Source organism: Convolutriloba macropyga, chromosome 1 (assembly GCF_964194025.1).
Source record: "Convolutriloba macropyga chromosome 1, txConMacr16.3, whole genome shotgun sequence".
NCBI lineage: Eukaryota > Metazoa > Xenacoelomorpha > Acoela > Convolutidae > Convolutriloba > Convolutriloba macropyga.
The window spans coordinates 4673395-4681047 of NC_134468.1; positions in this window are offsets into that span (position 1 = coordinate 4673395).

Consider the following 7653-nt stretch of genomic DNA (forward strand, 5'->3'; position numbering starts at 1 on the left):
TTAATTATGGTAAACGCCATGTGAGCCGAAGTAAAAAGTCAGCCGTTATAAAAGAAAGCCGAACGTTGCATAATAGTTACGTAATATATCAGAAAAAAATGCATTGTTCAACGTGCATAGTATTATTATAATGCATAATGTATTCCGCAACAAAAAACAAAAATACGTCATTTTTAGACATTTTTGGTTACCGGCCTCAGCGGACTGCTGTCCATGCTCATGCATCTCATCCTTTGTGGGATGTTACCCGGAAACATTTCCAAAATTGGCCTTGCGTGCCTACCGGTTTGCTTGAACAATATATGAACGCAAAACGTGGGACGATAATACTTGTCGTCACACCATTTTCTGCCAAACGGTTTAATCAGAAAACAGATGTTTTAAGAACTGCTCACAAAAGTTAATATTATCGTTTTGATGAGACTGAAACTGTAACTAACGGACTTGTCTTTCAGAAACATAGTATTAAAATTCCACATTTAATGTGGAGCAGAGTTCATGCGGTAATTTTAGGATAATTTTCGAAAATAAAAATTAAATCATTATTAATTATCAGAATCTGAAATATTCTTTTAAAACATTTTTCTCAAAATAAAAATTTAAAATTGGTTTAGTTTGAACTTGCTTTTCGGAAAACATAAAAATTTCCTATTATACCATGCTAGGAAAATGTTCAAATGCATGAAAAGGCCTGCAGTTTTGATTCAAAAAAGTTTTTCCCATTTTTTGTGAAAGATGGTTGTATAACTTTGGTTTTACTGCTGGAGCAGTTTTTACGCCACAAATATCAAATTTGCTGGGACAAAATTCCCAAAACACTCTTAAAGATGAGTATTAGTCAATGAGCGGCTTGATTGCAAACTTTGCATAAAACATAACGGCCTGGAGGACAAAAATTTCTGAAGACCCTACGAATTGTGCAAAATGTACAAAAAAGTAACAATTGATGGATTAGAAGATCCAAAACACTTGGTAGAACGAATCAGGATGACCCATACGCATTTTGAGATTTTTTTCAGTATAATGCTTCTGTTCATGAATTTAGTCAAGATCGTTATAAATGTCTGGCAAGGATGACAGCTTAAGGTGCTAGATGGCCAGTATACATGTGATTAGTTTTGGATACTTTGAAAGAAAATGTACCTGAATTTCGGAAGGAAACTGACAGATTTCGTTAATAAATTGTATTAAAACTATTTAAACCATCAATTTGAGGAAAAAAGTTTAAGCCTTATTTCTGGTTACTAGAGAACTGATTTCAACACAAAATATGGTTTTGCTGTTCTTTGACATTTTCAAAAACTTTAGGTGTACTAAACTTTTTGGTACCACCGTTTAAAAGAAATTTTTGTATAATTGGAAGTAATCGTTCGTTTAGGTTATGTTATACTCATACACAATGAGTATAGTTAATTGAATTGCAAATGCTCTCGTACAAGCTGAGATAGGCACTTGCGCCGCGAATGGCTAGTTTAGTAATTACGTTCAAATGATTATTTTCTAGAAGGGGCAATCGCGGTGCGATTGACTCTAGTCAAAACTACTGAGCTCAAATGAGAAGCGTTTGCAAGAATTAACTTAAACTGAGCGTTAGCGCTGCAAATTGGAGAATGAAGAATAAGTATGATACAATTCAAGAAAGAAAGTTTGTTCAAAGTTTAATCACTCATAACGGAAGCAGCTCTTGAATTTGTTTATATCGTGAACGAATGTATTTCCTTTACAGACAGAGTGAACAGACAAAAACTGCTAAAATGGGAGGAAGTGTACATCAACTGAACTTAAATGGCATTTGCCCTTCAAATGGAATTTACAACAACTAAATAAAATAAAATACGGATATGGATATATGAAGGGTATCCATTGCCATATGACATTTCCCCCTCTTGGAGAGAAAATAAAATTACTAATTAAAATCAGAAAATTAATAAATATTCACCGGTTACTAAGTAATAAAATATTAAATAATAGATAAAATAAAAGTTTATGAAAGTTTGCTTTATTTAAGTTTATTCGCTATCGCTGTTTTCTGCATTTTCTGCCTGGAGAACAGTCATCTCCCGTGGTAGATTTTGAGGTTCCTCAGCCCATTCATTAGAATATCTCGCAACTCCAATGTCCTGATTATCGGTGTAGCCTTCTGTGCTTCAAACTTTTTCAATAATCGTTTGTGATTTCTGGGACTTTTTCTTCAAGGTTCGCTTGCTTTTCCGAATTGAAGAAGTATCAGAATCTGATGTGTCGCTAATTGTGAGTTGGCGTTTTGAAGTTTTCCGCAAAATAGGTGTAGGCTTTGGTTGCACTGATGAGGCTATTTGCGCCCCAGATGGTCCTGCCGTATTTGATGCGGTGCGATTGGGCTAAATCTAAGTATTTGCGTTAAATCGGGTCTATTCAGGAATGCCTCGTCGTGTTTCGGATTTCTCTTGGGAATTTTCATTTTTAACGATCTTGCAATATTACTGGCTGTACAGATACATGACCGTCCTGATGAAACAACACTCACATCATCCGTTTGTCTCTTATTACGTTTAATCTTTTTGTCACCAGTGTTTTTTCGGATAAGATCTCGCTTGTGTTTCTGGATTTTTTGTTCGAGGGTTTTTTCGTTGATCTTTTTCGGACATCGCTCTATATATTGTGTGAGTTCCGTTTCTCTTTCAGCCCGTGTCCCAAATTTAGCGATATCCGAGTTCTTAACCCGTACTTCTTGTTTGTGTGGTTCTTTTATCACACGCGTCGTGGGGCTTACTTTGCACACAGTGCTTCCTGGTGCTAGCACCTCATATTGGCCATCTAGGTTCTTCTTTTAACGTTGGTTATCGTGTAGCTTGCGAGCCAACTTGACCTGCACGCTACGTTCCGAGCAAGGGATTGGGCGGCAAACGGCGTCTGAACTAATGAAACGTTCTTCTCCGTCGTTTCGTTTCTCTTGTTGCGTTCTGGCAAGGATGCTTGCGGCGCAAATAACACGCCCAATCTCCGTGTCAGAACATAGAGCCGTATCCGCCCACTGTTCTTCTGTCAGGTAGGAGCGGCCCGGAATTGTATCTTCGTCTAAATAATAATTAATTATTGCATTATAATTGAGATTTTTACTATCAGATTTAGTTGTGATATTTGATATAGGTGTGTTACATTTTCTACCGAAGTGTGCTTCAAATGGTGTGATATTTATTGTTTTCTGTTTTGATATTCTTAATCGTTGTATTATTGCTTTTAGTGAAGTTTCTAAATTAAAATTTTTATTTAATTGTGATTTCATGCAAGATAATTGTCGTTTAATTGTTTGAATAATACGTTCTACTAATCCAATTGCTCTATGATCAATCGCTGGTGCATATATAGGTGTAATATTATTTTCAGTACAAAATATTTCAAACTTTTTCCTGTGAAACATCTAGCTTGATCTAATCTAATAGTTCTAGGTACTCCGTGTTGGTATATATAATTATTTAAGGATTTGATTACATTTGGGCCTGTTGCTTTATTTACTATTTCTGCTGTAGGGTATTTAGCATATCTATCTATACTTGTAATATGTTTTGCTCTATGCCTTTCTCATTTAAAATTGGGCCATCAAAGTCTAACTGTTTTTCGTCATTTGGTTCACTACATTTAGGTAGAGGTGTCCATTTGCGGTGCGGAATCACTGACTTGAGGTTCTTACCAATTTCCGTGCAAGCTTTGCACTCACTGGCTTTTGCAAGTATATCTCTGTGGATGTAGGGCCACCAGATATTTTGGGCTAAGGAGAGCATGGCGAAACTCCCTGGGTGTGTGGAGTGGATATCTTCCAGTACCGCGTCCTTGATTGATTTGGGTATTACAATTCTTTCGTCGAGACAGACACACCCATGTTTAACGCTTAAATCTCTCCAATAGGAGAAGAGATAAGGGCTTATATCTTGCAATCGAACCGCGTCGTTTCTGATCACACAGTCCCTCACTTCCTTTAGTATCGCATCCTTTCCTGTCAGTATGGCCAAGAACTTCTTACTGAACACTTTTTTGAGTGTCTCGGGAAACATAATGTCGTCGGCCTCCTCTATCATACTACCAGGTGGAGTTTCTGTGTGTGATGTTGTATTGGATCCAGGTGTTGAAGGAGTCGTGTCTGAGAAGGTTACTCTCGCCTTTGTAGGGGTTGATTTAGAACGGGTTGCTTTGGCCTTTGACATTGTTTTTATACTGTTTATTGAAGTATTTGATATGAGAGATTTAATGTGTTTATTCAGAAAGTAGCGTTTTGTAGGGTGAACTTGGGCAAAAAGCGAGTGATTTTTGTGTAAGTGGTATTTATACTTAGGAATTTGTGCTTTCGCGCTTAATTTAGTGTTATTAGGTGGATTACTTGATTTAATACCATTAATGGGCTGTATTGGGGATAATTGTTCAGATTCTTTACTGTCTGACATTTGCACCTCTTTTGCAGCGATTTTGTTAATGGAATGTGAATTATTGACTTTACGATTATTTAGTGCAAATTGTAATTTTGTAAGTTTAAGTGGCATTTGCGACGCAAATGGGTGTTCAGAATGTGAATTAATTTTAGAATTGGGGAGTGTTAATTGCGGTACGAATGGTGTTTTCAATGGTGAATTAGTTAGTCGTGATGCAAATGCTTCCTTACAATTAGGTGAATTAACACTTAGTGATGTGGGTAATCGCGGTGCGAATGGTCGTTTTACTTTTTGTAAAGGCAAATTTGACTTTAAAATGCTTTTAAATTTTTTAGTTGCTGTCTGTTTATTTATAATTAAATGCTTCATTGAATCACGGATTTTTGAAATTGTTGCTGCAACAAAAAGTTCGTCGTATGTAGATATCTTTTTGGCTCTGGCAAATGGGTTCCTGGAAATGTAATCAACGAGGCCCATCTTTGCACCTGGCATATGTTCAATTGTGAAATTGTACGGAAGTAATTTCTCGATCCATCGAGATAATCGACTATTGTATGATTTGTTAGATCGATGTTCTTTAAGTATGGACAATAGGGCTCTACGGTCCGTCACTACTGTAAAATTTTTTCCGTACAAATAGTATTTAAAATAATCAATTGACCAAACTATCCCCAACAGTTCCAATTCATTGACACTGTAGCGTTCTTCTGTTGAATTGAGGAATCATGACGCGAATGCTATTGGCTTCCAACCATCTGGTGTGTTTTGTTCTAATGCTGCCCCCAATCCTGAACGTGAAGCATCACATTTTACGCGGACATCCAATTTTGGATTGTAATGGCTATTTTCTGTACTGTTTGCGATTTTTTCTTTAATCAGATTAAAATGTTTCGTGGGTTCATCTGTCCAGATGAATTTTACAGATTTCTTTAAAAGTGGTCTAAGAGGGTGACATAATTGTGCTAAGTGTGGTATAAATTTGCCGATATAATGTACTGACCCTAGAAATGATCTAAGTCGTTTTAGTGTTGTTGGTGGTGGTATTGTTAAAATTGCTGCAGTTTTAATTTCTAATGGTTATTTTCCAGTCCGTGTAAATTTATAACCTAGCCATTCTTTTTCCGATTTAGCAAAGTGACATTTCTGAAGATTAATTCTTAAGTTATCGTCATCTAATTTTTTTAGACACTTGTAAACGTATGCTAAATGGTCTGCTTCAGTGCCGGTGCTAACGATTATGATATCGTCCAAGAAACAGTATGTGTTTTGCAAGCCGATGAGTGTGTAATCCATAGCTCTTTGGAATTCTGCCGGCATATCTGTAAGTCCATAAAAACCAGTTTTGAATCTATATGTGCCAGTAGATTCGCCACATATGATGTTAAAATTACAGTGTTTTGCTGTGTCATGATGCAATTTTAGTTGACTATATGCATACTTTAAGTCTAATGTGGTGAAATATGCTTGTTGGCCGTTTTGTGTATTTGTAGGGTGTTGTGAGATGGTATCAATTAACATTTCGATATTAGGCACTTGGTATTTATTTTTATGTATTGCTTTATTTAGTACTTTAGAATCTAATGCTAGCTTTATCGACTGATCTCTCTTCACTGTGATTACGATCGGGGAGATAAAATGTTCGTCAGAGCAACTTGATAGTTTTTCGATATGCCCTTCAGTCTATAATCTTTCTAATTCGTCTGACACTCTAGGTTGGAGATTTATCGGAACACGTCGACCTTTTTGATGCTTTGCTGTAAACTTTTGATGAAACTTTGATTTCGCTACATGTGTTTTAGATAAGCCAATTCTTGATACTAGATGTGGAAATTGCGTCGCGGTTGTCTCTTTAGTTTTACATGTAGAATTATTGATGTTATAAACACATTTACTAGTTTCTGGTTGTTGTTGAACAACTGCAAGTCCCAATGTAGTGAACAGATCTCTTCCGATGATATTTTTGTGCCCATCTTCTACCACAGTTAGCATCGCTGATGTGTCTTTCCATTGATTGTAGATTACTGTGGTTTCCAAGTGCCCAATGACTTTGATTGGTTCGTTTGAGAAAGTTTTCAAATTCTTTTTTTCTGTTGTATCTGTCCATTTGGCTGATTTTGTGGATCGGATGATTTTGTTCGCTAAACTTTTTGTTATGATGCTGACGGCACTTCCAGAGTCAATCATGGCAGATGTTCTTATTTCCACCATTTGCATTTCCACATTCAGTGGTTCCAATTGATGAACTGAATCTGAGGAAATCGCCGCTACATAGTCATCTGAATCACTATGATAGCTTGAATCGTACACCTGGTCATACAATTGTTGATAGCTTGTTATATAGTTGACGGATTCTTCATCATCACTTTTTTCCGGCGATTGATCGATTTGGTTTACATTTGATTTTTGAGTTTTCTGTATCGGATTCTGCGACTTTTTCGGTTTGCGGCATTTTCTGGCGAAATGACCCATAATACCACAATTATTGCATTTCTTACCATTCGCGGGGCAGATCTGCTTATGATTGTGACTCCAACAGAGACCACAATTCATACAAACACTCGTATTTTGATAATTTTGTGGGACAGTTGGGTAGCGTGTGAAGTCTCGTTTTGTTGAAAATCCATTCGCGTTGCGATTGCGTACTGGGTTAAGAAGTAGTACCTGACATCAAGTTTTGGTTTATTTTCTGCTGATTCTGTGCTCCCATTTCCATTCGTACAAGCTGAGATAGGCACTTGCGCCGCGAATGGCTAGTTTAGTTATTACGTTCAAATGATTATTTTCTAGAAGGGGCAATCGCGGTGCGATTGACTCTAGTCAAAACTACTGAGCTCAAATGAGAAGCGTTTGCAAGAATTAAATTAAACTGAGCGTTAGCGCTGCAAATTGGAGAATGAAGAATAAGTATGATACAATTCAAGAAAGAAAGTTTGTTCAAAGTTTAATCACTCATAACGGAAGCAACTCTTGAATTTGTTTATATCGTGAACGAATGTATTTCCTTTACAGACAGAGTGAACAGACAAAAACTGCTAAAATGGGAGGAAGTGTACATCAACTGAACTTAAATGGCATTTGCCCTTCAAATGGAATTTACAACAACTAAATAAAATAAAATACGGATATGGATATATGAAGGGTATCCATTGCCGTATGACAGGATAATTATGTAAATTCTTTACTCCTAAAAAAGTAGTTATAGTATCGGAATTCTAGGTCACCCTAACAAGACGGGATTATATTGTTATTG